General features: G+C 44.0%; 1 protein-coding gene across 1 annotated transcript in view; it reads left to right on the plus strand.

Annotated features, from left to right (window-relative positions):
• MCTP2 (multiple C2 and transmembrane domain containing 2) overlaps positions 1–17,963 on the plus strand; it is a 287,776-nt gene that overhangs the window by 72,633 nt on the left and 197,180 nt on the right. The window lies entirely within an intron of this gene.

The following is a 17,963-nucleotide window of genomic DNA, read 5'->3' on the forward strand; positions in this document are numbered from 1 at the left end:
GTATTCTTAAGAAAGGTATGTCCCCATGTGACTCAAAAGATGTAGAAATTTTCATGTTTCTGATTTGTGTGCACATGCTATATGTCCACTCATAACTTCTTTTGCACACAATTTGTTAAAATAATCGAACCACAAAGAAATTCAAGTATGTAATTTATTTGAGGGGTTACTCTGGGTGTGCATAGGGATACTATTCTGTTTCTTAAAAACAACAACAACAAAAAACAACCCAGATGATGTACACTGGTACAGATAAGAACCAGAAACACAGGGAATCCAGGGCGGATGATCCCTTCAGGACCAGTGGTGTGAGGGTGTGAGTGGCAATACTGGGAACGTAGTGGGAGGGTGGATTGGAAAGGGGGAACCGATTACAAGGATCTACATGTGACTTCCTCCCTTGGGGATGGAGAACAGAAAAGTGGGTGAAGGGAGATGTCGGACAGGGCAAGATATGACAAAATAACAATTTATAAGTTTTCAAGGATTCATGAGGGAGGGGGAAAAATGAGGACCTGATGCCAGGCTTAAGTGGAGAGCAAATGTTTTGAGAATGATGATAGCAATGAATATACAGATGTGCTTTACACAATTGATGTATGTATGGATTGTGATAAGAGTTGTATGTGCCCCTAATAAAACAATTAATAAAAAACAAACAAAAAACCCAAAACACAAATGGTTCAATGTAGGCTAGGTACAATTAGAATTTTAAACAGTAGAGGAGGAAGTAAAATTGAAAACCAGTCATTGGCGAACTTTTACATGATTTATTGAGCGATACCCCTCCATTTTACTGAAATCAGCTGGGATCTGGTTACCAGGTGGGTTCTGGCTTGGAAAAGTGGGAAGCATTCATTTGCACAAATATTCAGGTAGAGACCTGAGGAAGATTTTTAAATGATAAAACCAGCAAACTTCTTAAAAAATAATTCAGTTATCCTGGGAATTCTGATTGTTATCTGTTAGGAAGCAAGGAAAATTACCTAAAGTTACAATTTTTGCATTAGATAACCTAGTTGACAGTTAAGGAAATATCTGTTCCAAGGAGGATTTGCAAAGACAATAATTGTATGAATCTGGGCCTGTTTTCTTCTAAAAAAATCCTTCAAGATAACAAGATACAGAGATAATATATTTTAACAAAAATTAAGAGTTTAATAAACCAGCATATTCTTATCATTCAAGCCATTTAACAAAGCATTAGTACTTCAATAAATTGAAACACCTAAATAATTAGGAGACAAATCCTATATTTTTAGGGTGAGTTTAATTTAAATTATATCATCAAATTGACAAAATCATGAATTTCCATGAACAAAATACAATCTCAAATGCGAAGGGAGATTTTTGCGAGTCTCTGTTGGTGGGTGGAATATACAGATGACAGAATACTTGCCATTCATTCATCTTGCTCAGGCACGGCCACTACCAGTTTCCAGAATGACCCATCAACCTTAGCAGAAGCTCAGTATTGTTTAGGAAAGGCATTATTGTTGTTTTTCTTCCTTAGTGCCTGTCCTTGGTGACCAGAAACAAAGTAGTTCCATTTTGATGACTTTGAATTATGGTGTGGGTCAAGTATATTGAATAAACTATAAATTGCCAGAAGAACGAAGACATCCCTTTTGAAGGAAGTACAGACAGAATGCTCCTTGGAAGCAAGCATGGCGAGACTTTATCTCATGTTCTTGGGACACATGGCAGAGAGAGACTAGTCTCGGGAGAAGGACTTCAAGCTCGGTAAAGTAGAGGGTCCATACAAAAACACAGAGGAAGGCTCGTAAATGAGGTAGATTGTCATCGAGGCTGCACCAGTGTGCTCCCACCTGACAACTGTGAGAACGACCCAGCACCGGGCTGTGTTTCCGATGACACCTGACAACAGCAACAGCAACAACTTTGTGGGTGTTCACGATGAGCGAGACCAGGACTTGTTTGTCCTCTTATGTCCAACTACACATTGTTATGTGGACACTGTACGCACGATTCATTTGTGCGTATGCCATAACTCCAGCTTGTTCTTTTCCTAAGTGAACTATACCCACATTTTTTTACACACTGTTGACTTAAATTTTATTTTCTGGTCAATAGATGGAATGGTAAGGCATCTTCGTTCCTCCTGGTGCACATGTTTGATCCTTGCAGCAGGACCTTATCAGCCTACTCTTGAGTTTCTAAAACAGGTCCTCCTCAGGCAGGATTCTTTCCCTGTTCCGCAAAGCATTGTTTGTATTAGAACACATTAGTTTTTTGTTATCTTTTTTGCGCTAGTTCTGGTCAGGGTGGCCAGCCCCAGCCCAGGAAGTGTGTGTGTGTTTGTGCATCTTGGGTTGCAGAGGACCCTCCAATGGGCAGGCTGGTGCATCACAGGCCAGGAGAATTCCGCCTCACTCTGGCTGACTGGCCAGTGCACTTGGGCCAGTTCTATCTTCTCTCTTGTGGATGTCATGAACAGGGGGAAGTAGGGGAGGGCCACTGTGGCAATGGAGTCCTTCCTTGTTCAGATAAGTTGAGTCAACTGACTGCCTTGGTCCCTGTGGGACTTGGACAGTGTGTGCCCACCTCTTTACCATCCTTCTGCTTGGCTTCACCGTGACACTGGCACCACCATGGTACATGGTATATGCGTGCCATGGTTCCTGCCCACCTCTGACCAGCCTGTTCTCAGCCTATGGCAGCCAAGCTGACAGTGCCCCCTCCTGAAATTACACCCATCTCTAGCACCATGGACACACAGCCTGCAATGCCATCCTTTCCAGACACAACTGCAAACTTCCCTAGAGCAATCACACAGTTTCAGTCCCTTATTATCCAGTTCCCAGGAGCCATGATTTTTGGACCATAGTTTATACCTTTATTATAGGAATTCTAAAAATGGGCATTTTTTTTCAGATTAGTGAATGAGGGCAAAACTCACTCAAGATGTCCTGAGGTATGTGCAGTGTATTCATGGATGCTCCACGCCAGGAATTTTAAACATAATTTTGTCACTTGTATATGCTATATAGTTTGTGTGGCACTCATGCGGGCATCCTATCCCTGAACATAGTACAGTATGTCTTTCACCATGGTGTCTTCAAGGTTCACCCATGTGGCAGTATGTATCAGAACTTTATTTTTTGGTTGAGAAATATTCTGTTTTATGTATCCACATTTTGTCTACCCATTTATCATCTAATACACGAGAAATTTGCTTCTACCTCTTGGTTATTTTTATTAGTTTTGCAATGGATATTAGTGTACACATTTCTGTTTGTCTCTTAGTTTTTAGTTCTTTGAAGCATCTGCCTAGAAGGGGTATTTCCAGGTAATATGGTAGGACTATGTATTACTTTTCCAGAAATCGCCAGTCTGTTTCCTACAGCAATTGCACCATTTTATCATCCCTCCAGCACCTGGGGGAACTTCTGATTCCTCTATATCCTCATCAGCACCAGTGTTTTTTGTTTTTTTAATCATAGCTGTCTTAGTGTAAGAAGAAATAATTTTGGGGGGGGGTGGCACAAGTGCTTAAGCTTGCAACACCTAGTCAGATATTTGGCTTTTCAAGTGCACCCAGTGGCCTAGCAATTTGCTTCTGGAAGACAGGTATGGCCTGGAAAATGCTTTGGGTACAGTTTTATTCCACACACATGAGTCTGAAAGACATAGAAGTCAAATCTATGGATGTTATAAACAATGAAATAAAACTCTTTAGCATGTCAGTAGTCTTTGCTAAATAAGTGTGAATATTTGAGTGTCTACTGCAGACCAAGACCTGTGAAGGTTACTGTTCAAAAGTTATGCTTTCTCTTGAGTTCCAGTTTCTTATTACTCTGGATAGCTATAAAAACCCCCATAATAAGCTTATCGTGAAAATCCACCATCTCTCTGAAGGGATGATTGGTGGATGACAACATGCCTTTGAAAAAGCCTACGAATGATTTTCTTTTAATTTTGCATTCATTCATTCATTTTACATTTTACCAGTTTAATTGGCATATTTCACATGATTTAAATATATTAAAAAGAATCATGTCGTCATCACTATAATGAATTTTAGAACATTTTCTTCATACTTTTATCCATTATTATTAGCTCCCCATTTACCTCCAAACTCCTTTGCTATAATCTTAAGAAACTATTAATCTAGTTACTATCTCTATAGATTTATCTACCCTGGGTTTCATATAAATAAGATACAACAAAACAATGCAGAAAAATCTCGATAAAAAAGAAAGCAGAACATAATTAGAACAAATTTAAATTGGGTCAAAAAGGAAACAAATGATAGTATGTTAAATTTTAGCATATCTATGTCTTCTCTGGTGGTGTACTGGTTACACATTGTGCTGCACTCCCCATAGTCAGCGGTTTGAAACCACCAGCAGCTCTGCAGGAGAAAGTCTGGGGTTTCTTTTCCAGTACACACTTAGGCCAAGACTTCAACCTGGTGCGCCAACACTTAGAAGCAACACACCCGTATGAAGCAGCGAACACATAAGAGATGTCTGCGGGATCGGCCCCAATCCTAGCTACGTGGACCCTCTCCTCAGAAAAATGCACTACAGAAGATAACACTGAAGGTACAGCTCAGGAGAGTCTGCTCAGAACACCTGAGAGCAAACTAAGATGGGAGAGAGAAAGAGAGAGTGGACCGAAACCTGGTCCACCAAGCCCTGAGGGCGATATTCCTGCTAAGAGCAGCCATTGCACAGAGAGGACCATAAGACCCCACCATGAGACATGGAGTACCCTCATTGACCCATAGTGCTACGGGAGACAACACTGGAGACACAGTGAGGGAATTGTGCCTGGTCTGACCCCACCGCACCAGGGTGAAACATCAAGGGAGTGCAACAGAGTAGCAAGGGGAGCAAAGCAATGAAGTCCCTGAGGAATCCCAAAAATAGACTCTGAGGGCAGAGCTTTGCACCTCATCAGACATGATCGGAAAACATTTATAAAGATCAACAGGTAGACCTGGAACTATTTATAAGCTTTCCTTTTTTTTTTTTTTTTTTCCATGTCTACCTAAATAAGATAGGCAGGGTAAATAATCCCAAGGAATAAAAAAATGGGACCACTGGCTCTGGGGGAATATGGGAGAGGGGAGGTGGGGAAAGTAGCGGGGAGCCAACAAACCCAAGGACAAGGGAAGAACAAGTGATCTAAAATCAATGTTGGGCATAGAATGCCAGGTGGACTTGAAGGAATTACTGGAAACCAAAGGAAGCTCAAACATGATAGTGGGACAAGGGGAAAGTAAAAAAAATAGAGGAAAGAACTAGGAGGCAAAGGGCATTTTTAAAAGTATAAATACAGGCATATACAAATGTAAATATATTTATATGTAACGATAGGGGCATAGATCTATGCACATATATTATATGCTAAATATTAAGGTAGGATCTACTCAAGTTCTCCCTCAATGCAAGAACACTTTGTTCTAATAATCACCTGGCATTCTGTGATGTTCACCTTCCCAACACGATCACTGAAGACAAAACGAGTGCATAAGCAAATATGGTGAAGAAAGCTGATGGTGCCTGGCTATCAAAAGATGTAGCATCTGAGGTCTTAAAGGTTTGAAGATAAACAAGTGACCATCTAGCTGGGAAGCAGCAAAGGCCATATGGATGAAGCACACCAGCCTGTGTGATCATGAGGTGTGAATGGAATCAGGTATCAAGCATCAGAAGACCCAGAATAAGCAATCATATCTATGCACAGGGCGGGTGTGTGCGTACATATTTCCTTCATTTTTTTCCTAGACATTTATTTTCTATTGAGCCCTTGGTATCAACTCCTCTCCCACCCCACCCTCATAACCCCCTAATAGATTGTACATTGTTATTATTTTTCTCTCTCACACCGACTGCTGTCTCCCCTCCCCCGTGTTGTCTGTTGTTCTTTTCCCTGTAGAGGGGTATATGGTTATGTGTTAATCATTGTGACTGTTTCCCCCTTTCTACATTCCTCTCCCGCTTCCCCCCTACATTTCTGGTATTTCCACTCCTGTTCCTGGATTCTGTGTGTGATGAGCTCCCATCTTTTATCTGTACCTTGTACATGTTCCAGTGTAATCTGAATTGAGAAGCCACACTGGGGTTGTGGTAGTGTGGGGTGAGGAAGCCTCAAGGAACCAGAGGAATATAGTGTGTTTCATTGATGCTTTACTGCACCCTGGTGACTTACTTTTCCCTAAATTGTTCCACTGTCTATAGATGGACTTTGGATTTCTGCTCTAGCCCCCTTCATTTTCAACAGTATGTTTTTGTTTGTTACACATCTGCTGATGCCCACTGTTTATAGATGGGCTTTGGATTTCTGCTCTAGCCCCCCTCATTCTCAACAGGATGTTTTTGTTTGTTATTTATCTGCTGATGCCTATTACCTGGTCCCTTTGACGCCTCATGACCACATTGGTGGTGCGCTTCTTCCATGTGGACTTATTGCTTCTCTGCTGAATGGCGGCTGGTGTAACTTCAAGCCTTTAAGACCCCAGATGCTTTATCTTTTAATAGCCGAGCACCATCCGCCTTCTTCACTCCATTTGCTTGTGCACCCAGTTTGTCTTCAACAATTGTGTCGGGAGGGTGAACATCTCCGACTGCTGATTGGTTAGAATATACTATTCTTGTATTGAGGGAGGGTATGGGCAGAGGCCCAAAGTCCATCCCCTACCTCAGTGTATCACTGTATAAATATATGTACATGGGCTAATACCTCTATTTTTTGTGGATTAATGTATTTACATACATTCACACCTATGTGTATACCTCTGTCCATTGCTATGCTTCCTGGGCCCTTCCCTGTTCCCTTTTTCCTTATTTCTGCCTCTTGGTACCTCCTCTTAGCTAGTTTGCTGTGGCTCCAACACCACCCCTTCCCCCGCTTTGGATCCCTATCTCCTCCTTGTTATTGACTCCTGCACCCCAGTTGTTCCCCTGTGCATAGTGCAACCTGCTCAGCGCCGCCTTCCCCCATCATCCTCACGTCCCAGGTCTCCCTGGGACCTTTGTTAGCGCTGCTCTCTCCTCGGACATGCCTATCCTATATAGGTAGGTACACCAACTATGACACAGCCTACACCTATTTTTAAAGGTGAAAACAGTAAATGAATAAGAAAAAATAAACATAAAAAATAAAGGTAAATTAAAAGAGAGAAGAAATATACAAAAGTCCCAGGTCTGTTAGCTGGCCTTCATGGCTGTCCAGGAGCTGCCCTGCTGGCCTGGAGCACCCCCTTGGGGGCTCATCAGGGGCTTCGTAGCTCTGCCTTGCTCCAGCTGCTGGTCTGGTATGCTCCCTTCTTGATTTGCTCCATTTTGGGGGGTTCAGATCACACTGCCTCCCCACCAAGTGACCCCCAAAATGTTCTCTGTCGCAGTCTTCTCCAGTAAAGGGACAGCATGGCAAGTGCCATTCTTGGTTGCCCAGTCCCCTCTGTGTCCCATTAGCTCCCCGCAGGGACATCATCCTCTGAGCCTGGTGTGCCAGCGTGGGGTCCAGTTCTATTCTCTTTCTGTTCCTCGCTCCTGGCCTGCCTCCCTGTGGGTAAGGCATGCTGACCCCTCTCCTCAACCTGTAGGTTCAGTGCCACTCCCCACCACACCGGCTTCCAGGGAGGGCCATATCCACTATCTTCAGTGATCTCTTCATAAAGGTAAATAGGCAGGGTTTCAGTCTGTAAATGATTTCATGCTCTGTACCTTATAACTTCTGAAGCACTTATTTGTTCATCTCATATCTCATATTCATTTTTCCTTTCTCGCGTTTATTCTTTTACTGAAGTAGTTTTCCTCTTTCAAGGTCCAATTTAAATTCTTTCCTGTGAAGCTTTTCCTGACTGTGGACCTAGATAGAACTACTCTGCCTTCCTTTTCACCAACTGCTGCTTTTATGGCCTCTGATCACTAACCTTACTCTAAGAGACCCTAGGGACTTCATTGTAAATGCTTAGCTGCTAACCAAAAGGATTTATGGAAGAAAGACATGGTGATCTTCTCCCATAAAGATCGGAGCCTAGAACATCCCATTAGACCTGTCTACTCTGTCCCCTGGGGTGCCAGTGAGTTGAAGATTACATGGGATAACAAGAATCTTGTTCTAGGTATCTCTGATGGCATCATTTGTATTTCACTGTTCTACAGATTGGGTAATGTTGTCCTGTTTTGCATTAGGTTGACACCTAAGTCTGAGCTGAAAACAGCAAAAATAACGAGACTAAAAACAATTAGGAACAACAAAGTTAATGAGACTGTGAAAGAAAACCGTACCTATATGTCTTCTTTTCCCTCTTCCTTTGCCTTGCCTTCTCGTTCCCTGCAGGCTCGTTCGCATGCCAGGTGTCCTTTACCAAAGCACTGCCACGTCCCATCTAACGTCAGTTACTTATTTAGAGGATGCATTGGTTTCTGCCGTCAGTGTTGATAATGGCATTGAGTAGGCACAGAGAGGAGAAAAAATGAGTAGCGCCTTCAGTCCATCTCTAGGCGGTGCGGGATAAATGTGTAAAGTGAGTGATCAACAGTGCTCAGAGTAGAATGACCAAGAATAGACAGACTTGAGCAATGCCTTTGAGGCTGGGCAATACCCTGAGTGGTGGACGATAGAACTGGGTCATTAGGTTCCCTGTCTGCAAGGCCAGAGAGGTAGGAAACCCTCAGCCCAGTACCCGGCAGACATTTGAAAATACTCCCTGTGCTTTTAAAAATACTCACTGGTCTGATTGTGATGGTATTTTTACTGTCTTTATAATTATTTCCATCTCTTTTTCAGAAGTCAATAGAGGCTTGAGAAGTTGAATAATTTGGGGAGTTGAATAATCTGGATAATGTCACCTTGCGAGTTAGGGGCCGAGCCAGGATGTAAACTCAGGGAGGGCTAAATCCAGAGACTGCACAGAGCCACAGGAACAACAGACACTGGGGAAGGCAGGCCTGCAACCTGGGAGAACGCAGAGCTGAGTGTGCGAAAATGCTGGCCATTACAGAAAGACGGTCATTTTGTCTAGGTCTCTGGTGGCCTGTAAACACAAGGATGACTGCTGTAGTTGCCAGGGCTTATTGCCCCGTCACGTCACAAACTAATAATCATGACTGGAAGGAGCCCGCCCCCTGTGTCAAACCCGTAATTCCACTGACATTTCAATGGGGAGTTCCATTTATATCCAGCTAGTTTTGGTGCTCGCTTACATGACTAAGTTGAGTGATTTTTGGAAAATTCCCCAATTGGGATATTTCCAAAAACTCTTCTTGGCAGCCACGGAGCTTATTTAGTGACCACAGAGAAGCACATATGGAAGGAAGCAAGTCATTTAAAAATTAAGCACATGCATGTCTCTTTCCCTGCTTACTGATGTTCCCTTGACTATTTTTGTTGTATGTCAAAGATCATAACTCACCCCCTGGTATAAACAGTGCAGGAGTAAGCCCTGGGGCTCATGTCAGCACAAACTCCTTTTTCTTCTTCTCTCCGTTGCTCCCCCTCCTTCGTGGGTTGAGCAGCTTCTGTGTACCAATGATTATCCAGAAAGAAGTGGATGGTGGTGAGCAAGACAGCACACATTTATTCTCTCATGCAGTACCACCTCCGGAGAGGCGGCAGGCGCCGATTCTTTAGGAAGCTGCTGTGTGCAGTGGAGAAAAGCACAGGAGAGACCGTCCTTGGGCGTGGAGGGCTAGAACTGAGAAGTGAAGGTTTGCAGAGTTGTCAGGAAAGACTTCTACTGAGAAATTAACGTTTAGGCGAAGCCCTGGAGGAGGTGAGGAAGCAAGCTCTGTGTTAAACATGAGAAAATGTGTTTCAGAAAGTGTCGACCAGCGGTGTATCTTTCTTTATTCCTTTTTTTTAAGACTGTAAATAAATCATTTTATTGTGGGGTCTTACAGCTCGCATAACAATCCAGACATCAATTGTAGCAAGCGCCTTTGTACATATGTTGCCTCAATCATTTTCCAAATATTTCTTTCTTTTTTATTAGCTCCTCCCCCCCTCGCTCCCCCCTCCCCCCTCATGGACTCTATTATTATGATTATGAATTACTCAGTATAATTATTATCGTTTTGTTACCTTACACTGCCCACTGTCTCCCTTCGTCCACTTCATTGTTCATCCCCCTGGGGATGGGAGGTTGTGTATCATTGCAGTCAGTTCCCCGTTTCTCCCCCTCCCCACACCCTTTTTTCTTCTTTAAAAATCGTTGTGTTGGTGCACTCTTCGCCAAACCAAACTCACTGCCATCTAGGTGATTCTGACTCAGGATGACCCTACAGGACAGCGTAGACTGCCGCGGTGGGTTTTCGAGAATGTAGCTCTTACAGGAGTAGAAAACCTCACCTTTCTCTGATCATCTAATCCAATCAAGAAGCGATGCGCAATCATCACTGTAATCAGTTTCAGGACATTTCCTTTGCATACTCATTGTTGTAAGCACCTGGCTTCCCTCTGTGCCTTGCCCCTAGATAACGATCAGTTCCGTTTCTGCAGCTAAAGACTTCCCTATCGTGGATTGCATATACAGAAAATCATACAAAACATAAACATGAAGCAGAAAAACGAACAAAAAAATCCCAACAATGACCAAAAAAAAAAAACACACACACACAGAAAAGTCTCAGGGGAGGAGAAAGCAGAAAATATTCAAAACTGAAACAACTTTAACATGAGTCAAAAGGCAGATCAAGTAATGAGTTATTATATTTTATCCTAATTAATTTTGTCACAATAGACTTAGACTTTACAGTGTTTTCATGTTCCTGGAGTTCGGTCAGAAGAAATTAGCTGGAGGCTTAAACCATGTGTGGACACGGCAAATGGATTTTGGGCTTCCACGTGTCCATAGTCTTCTGTAAAGCATTCCTTCCTTTGGATTTGGATATTTTAATTTACAGTCTCACAGGCTGGTGTGCGTCTTCTACATGGACTTAGTTGACACCTCAGATGGCTGGCTGTTTAAAGACAAGCCTTTAAGCCACCATACAAATAGACTACAAATCTTTCAAATAGACTAGCGCCATCTGGTGGCTTCACCACATTTTCAATAGCATCCATATCTTCAGTGACCTCTTCATGAGGGTGAGTATAAAGTAGGGCCATAGCCTAAGAACTGATTGTTGTTAGATTGGGGCTAGAGTTAAGTTTAAGCCCCAATCCATTCACCTATTTATGTGTCTCTGGTTCACTTTAGAGATGCCATTATCACATCTTGATAGATAACATTATCAATCATGCCTTGAGGCATAGTGTAATTTTATTGGTCATGCCATTAATTTAGACATAGTTTAGACAAAGGTAAATATTTTAAAACACCCTAGAGAAAGGACAGTATACAAGTACAGGCTAGCTTTAGACAGCATACTTGAATTGTTGACTTGTACAGATTAAATCTTAAGGGACTGGACACTATACAAACAATGGGGTTTGGTTAGAAGGCAAAACTTTGAATAACACTTATTCACAAAGGTAGAACCATGCCTACCAGACTAATGCATATCACAAGAAAGCAAGAATGACATTAAAATAGTAAATCTATAGTAGTCCCAGGCCGCCATCCATTGGGCACCCTCAAAGCAAGGGATCTGAACAATCACCAATTCCATAACGTTGGGATAGCAGTCATCTGCTTTCCACACTAGGGCATTTCAGCCTGGCGTGCAAGGAAGTATGCTGGTTCCTTAAATCTGATAAAGGTGACTTTGAGGTAAAGTCCTATTTGCTTAGTGGATTTTCACATCGAATCCTTCTGGTGTGGCCTCTGGAAGATGCCGTGTGCCTTGAAAAGCTAAAATCCCAGTAGTCTGGGTCACCAAGGGCTGAGTAGAAATGATAGGAAAAATGTCCAATTAGGAAAATAGTTCCAGGCACAGTCTCCCCTTGGGTTCTACATAAGTATTGTCAAACATTTCTCCCCTGTGAGAGGTTAGCCCACGTGGTTTACCCATCAACACAAGTGTAATTGCCTTCTCCAGACATGCATGCCCTCCTCCCCCATCTTGACTTAAGCTTCCAGAAAGGTTTGCTTAGCACTCTTGTGGGAGTGTCTGTTGGTTTGGGGTGCCCTTAGCACAATGTGGTGTGGCAGCGATTGAGTGGTCTTCTTCCTTTCCCTGCCCATCTTGAGAAACTGACCCCAGCTGAGCAGAGGCCTCCTTTGATGAATAACTTTTTAAGATATACATAGAAAGGAGGGTGATTTGTGGTTCATGGGCACTAGTCAAGTTCTCTACCCTGTTGCTTGGGCGACTGGATTGCATGGCCCGAGATCAGAAGCCTGCATTCACCTTGCTGTTTATCTTTATTGTAGTGAGCCCATACAATACTTTCCCTTTTGTGCTAGAAATTGGTTAGCTTCACTCAACATAATGGTTTCCAGGGCCATCCAGCCAGGAGGGGTTTCCTGGTTTCACCAGTGTCTTACTGAGCGAGGCAGTGTTTCTTTATCCATTCTTCCACTGATGGGCATTTGGGATATTTCTAGCTTCCGCCTATTGTCAACTGAGCTGCAGTGACTGTGGGAGGGCATGCATCTGTTTGTGTCCCATCTCCTATTTCCTTGGGGTAAATGCCCAGCAAAGCTACTCCTGGGTCTAATGGTGTTTCTTTCCCCAGTTGTTCTAGGCAGTGTCACATCACTTTGCACAATGGTTTTATGTAGTAAACAGCCCTTCTTGGTAGTGTCCTTGCTAAAAAGCTTTCTCAAGCTGTGGCTTCTTGCTTGATTATTTTAAGGAAATCGTTTGATACTTGTATTTTTAATGGGCTGCAGTCATCTGTCTTGTCTTCGACTGCATGTACTTTCTCTATTGCATTTGGTGTCTGCCTTGAAATGCTCCTGTTGTTAGATATGAGCTAGTGGATTCCCACTCAGAGAAACCTCATGCACAGTAGAAACACATCTTGATCCAGCTCTGTCCTCACAGTGGTTCCTATTTTTGAGCGCGTTGAGGCAGCCATGAGGCCAAGCCATCTCCTTGAGGCCTGTCCTCTCCTCTCCTCACTATCATGATGCCAGTTCTACCTCACAAATCCTGCTAGACCAGAATTGGTACAGTGGTACAGAGAAGTGCTCTCAACACATGGAATCCAGGACACATAACCCCCTCTGAAACAGCCATGGGAGTAATGTTACCTTGAGGGTATGGGGAGGGGGAGGGGGAGGGGAGAAAGGGAGAACTGATAGCAATGATGGATGTGTAACAACCCCCCCAACCAGGGGGATGAATAACAGAAATGTGGGTGAAGGGATCCAGTGGATGATGTAAAATATGAAATATATATATACTTTATTGAGGGGGGAAAAGAGGAACTGATATCAAAAGGGCTCAAGTAGAAAGACACTATTTTAAAAATGATAATGTCAACATAGGTACAAGTTCACCTGATCTGATTGACTGATGGATTGCTGTACTATCTGTAAGAGCCCCCAATAACATGACTCTTTTGAAAAGGAGAGTAGCTGCTGAGGCTCCTTATACCAAAAAGCCTCCTGGGATTTGATTTGGTGATTTGTCTACGTGGACTCATGTTTTCCTGGGACGTCCCAGTTATTGGTGCACTAACATGTTTAGTACTTCTGCGCCGTCTCCTTGCTCGTGGCATAGAGCCTGGGGACCTTCTAGGCACTTGGTCCCTCCTGTCACCTGAGACAGCAGAGAAAGAAGGATAGTAAGGAGCAACAGCAGGATGTAGAATGTGTGGCTCATTGCCTCCACGAGACCAGAAGAACCGGTTGTTACCCAGCTGCCGTAAATGAACACATTGATCAGAATTAGATAGCGGAATCCTTATCCAAAGAAAGGAAAACTCAGAACAGAGATTCAGATTTTGAAGGATTCCAGAATTTCTGGAGCCAAGAGGTCAGGAGGGGTGACTGCGACATTGCTCTGAGATAAGTTTTAAACCTTAAAAATATCGCTGGCAATATTTCTTCAAGCCAGAGGCTAGTTTTGCTAACCTAGGAACAAATACCCACCTTGATGACTGTGCTGTTTTTAAACGACCTCTATGGGAGCAAGTTGACAAAGCACACCTGGGGCAGTCAGGCTACGCTAACAGGAGGGGAACCGCTCGGAGACGGAGGGTGGGAATGGCTGCATAACGAAAAAATAAATAAGCAGCACCACTGAATGGGGCATGAAGAAATGGTTGAATTGGCATATGCTTACTGTGTATTTTATTGCCAGTAAAATGAAATTAAAAGAAAAATCAGAAAACACTAAAAATAAATGGAACAGTGAGTTACATGTGAGACATAACTAACCTCATATGAATTTTGATGCCAGCTTTTTAATGCTGCACTTGTGAATATTTAGAAACGAGGAAAGTTTTGTCGTTAGAAAGTATCCACGTGATAATATTCTAAATGACTTCTCTTTTCCTAGTTGTAGATTTGAGAACACTTTTTTTGTTGTTTGGACTTAGTGAGACATAAAACAAACTGCCCTACTTCCATAGAATGGACTAGGAGTCCTCAAACTTTTTAAACAGGGGGCCAGTCACTGTCCCTCAGACCCGTTGGAGGGCCGGACTATAGTTTGAAAAGTAAACTATGAATAAATTCCTATGCACACTGCACATATCTTATTTTGAAGTAAAAAACAAATGGGGCAAAAACACCCAGCGGGCTGGATAAATGTCTTCAGCGGGCCTTATGTGGCCCGCGGGCTGTAGTTTGAGGATGCCTGGAATGGACTGTCCTTCAACAAGAAGCAAGATTAAGTTATGAGTGCACATGAAAACTTGATGGAAATGCAAAGATATTATGCCGAGTGAAAGATGCTAATTTTGTCACATTACGTGTTATGTCATTTTATTTATATTAGATTCTAGCACGACAAAACTATATGATGAAAATAGATCAATGCTGGGTGGACACTGAGTAAAGATTTGGCCCCCCTGGAAGATTCATGCAGGAGTAGTGTCTGAGGATGCTGGTGCTGGTTCTACAGATACACACTGCCGCTGCTGCGAGCTGCCTCCGAGCTTCGCTAAGGCAGCTTCATGCACAAAGTAAAGAAACACACCTGGTCCTGCCCGACTCTCCAATGGTTGCAGATCTCACAGGGCTCCACTGCAAGCCATAAAGCTTTCATTGGCTGACTTTTGGAAGAAGATCGGCAAATCTGTATGCATAGCCTCTCATAGTCTGCACACCCCACAGAAAGCTTTTGGACATCATAGCATTGCACAAGCCTCCATGGACTGACAGGTGGCAGTTGTGCGTGAGGTGCATTGCTCAGGAGTCAAACCTGGGCGTCCCACCTGGAAGGCACCAGTTCTACCACTGAAGCATTAATGATACACGCGTGTTAACATTCGTGGCACTGTGCGCACGGTCGGTTTTACTCTGAGTTCATTTCCAAAATGAAGAATAAAAACACCGAGCTTTTATTATGCTTATGGAGACCATAAAAAGGATCCCATGATAGTGGTGTAGGAGGAACTCCTGATGAGAGAAAAATGAATTGCAGTGCTGTTATTGAAAAGATAACTCGCTGATAGTTACTAGATCTGGAATGAGGTGAAAACCGTGTAACTTCTACCAGTGGCTAATGCGCTTGGCTCTATGCAAGAGTGTGGAGGAGATGCAAAGTTATGTGTCCCCAGCAGCTGTAACATCCTCCCGTGCATAAGTAGCGTTTCTGCTGTTTTTTATGGTGAACACTTGCCTGTCGGCATGTGTCTGCATGGTGTGTGACAGTTATGGCGGCTGTGGGAGCCATAACTTTAAGTGCTGTGACTTTTCTGCGAGTAAAACTAGCCATAATGTTGAGTTAATGTAATTCTTACTATTTAATTTCCCAGTTGTTTTAAGTGGCAGGCTTTTCCCACATTTGAATTAACACGTGGTGTCCCTTTTTGATAGTCCATAGTAAGCGCTGGTGGCTCCGTGAGCTAACGTTGTCAGTTGTCACCTAATGGACACCCAGACGGGCAGTGAGACTGGCATGGGAGAATGGATGGGGTGTGTCCACTCTGAGGGTGACAGCTCTGTGTTCAACTCTTCTGCTTGCCAGTTACTGGTCCTAGAGCACCATTGCTAATCCCACTACATAGAAATTCTATTCCAGGTGCAGGTCAAATCAGAACACGGAACCCACTGCCAGCGAGTTGCTGCCTACTCCCTGTGAGCCTGCATAAAGCATTGGGGCTGTAGATCATTGTGAGAGCAGTGAGCCTCATCTCTCTTCCTCAGAGTGGCTGGTGGGTTTAAATGGGAGGTTTGGCTGACCTCAGTTAGCTGCCAGCCCCACGCCATCAGGGGGTGGAGGGGGGAGGCGCCAGTACAGCTAGTTGTGTGGACTTGCCTTCAATCAGTACTGGTTAAGTGGCACGTCCCTTCAGGTCATCACACCAGAGACCCTAGTTTGGGGCTTTTCAGCCCAAGTTCCCAGGCAGGGACAGTTTCTGTGGGCTCTCTGCTGGGGTGGCCAGGTGTGCCTTCCTTGTAAATCAATCAGGAGAGAAACTGACTGGACATCTAGGCAATGGCTGTGTGCAGTTGACAGGCATGGCAAGGCAGGGCAGAACCATTGTGCATTTTGATAATGAATAATGCAAGCTTGTGGTTCTGAAGCAGTCTTCAGGCCGTCTTGATCTTGTCCGAGTCCGTGGGTCTCCTTTTACACACACTGTGAGACCAAGGTGTCAGTGAGGGAGGGGCCTTCAGATAGGATGTGCCGCCTTCTTTCTTGTGCTCTTAGGTCATGCCCCCACAGGGAGAGTTGGGTTTCTTTCTGATTGGGCCTGGTGGCCCTTCCAGTGGGGTTGGGGTTATATTATCTGATCTATCCGGGCTGCTCAAGGATGGTGGAAGTGGCTCTCTTCTCTGTGAATCAATCTGAATGGAATGGAGTATATTCTTCCTCAAGGGACATTAGATGTGCAGTAGTAGGAAAGGAGACAATGAAAGACCAAGTAGAACAAATTTGGCGGGGGAGGGGGGTCCTGGGAGGCCCATGGCAACTTGAGATCCTTTCTGTCTATTTGCAGTCCTTCCTGGTGTCATTGTATACAGTAACGGAACCCAACTCAACTCCCTGCCATTGAGGCAGTGCTGACTCAGAGCGACCCCCTGTGGGTTTCTGAGACTGTCATTGTGGAGGAGAGTAGAGAGCCTAGTCTTTCTCCCATGGAGCTGCTCCTGGTTTCGAACTGCTGACCATGCGTATTACAGCGGGTTATAGCCCAATGCATGACCACTATACCATCCGGGCTCATTAAAGGTCCTACCTACATTCCTGGTAATCCCACACTCTTCCTCTTGGAGCCAGAAACATGGACCTTCTGCCCTGGAAGGGAGACTCTGTGGTTCTCGGAAGCTCTGCTTCAGCGTCTTAGAAGGAAGCCTAATATCTTGCGTGCTGAGACAGCTTATCTGCATTGTGCCCCCAGATTAGCGCCTGCTGAGTTGACTCTGAAGCATGCGCTGCGTCCAAGCAGAGCTGTACCCACAGCCTTGAATGACTGGATTTCCTGAAGCTGGTTGCCAAACTTTTCTTTCATGTTACCTCTGAGTGCACGTTGGCTCGCCAACCCTTTGGTTAATAGCCATGTGTACTAACCATTTGCACCGCCCAGGGGTGCCTTCTATCTCTGCCTACCGATTCCTGCCTCTGGGTGGGAAGAAGAAGGCCCCTATGTGCTGTCTCTGCCCCACCCCCACTGGTTCATGGTCATTTGAGCAAGCTCCGTAGGCCAGCTTTGAGTCCCCAAGTCCTCCCATAACCTTGGAATTATCTAGTTTTCTTTGGAGAAAATCCCTTGTTTTTCTTCTAAGCATCAACCTTGTATATGGGAAGCAGCCTACTTCACTCTCAGCCTAAGGACCTTCATTAAATGCCTGATGTACTCTGAACTTTCTTTTTTAGTAAAGATACAACCTGTTGAGAAGTCTCCTCCTGTTGCTCTGTGAAACAGCTGACCGGGAATTGGAGACATTTATGAACTAGGAGCCCAGACACTTGTAGTTCTGA

This window comes from Tenrec ecaudatus, chromosome 9 (assembly GCF_050624435.1).
Source record: "Tenrec ecaudatus isolate mTenEca1 chromosome 9, mTenEca1.hap1, whole genome shotgun sequence".
In the NCBI taxonomy this organism is placed as follows: Eukaryota; Metazoa; Chordata; class Mammalia; order Afrosoricida; family Tenrecidae; genus Tenrec; species Tenrec ecaudatus.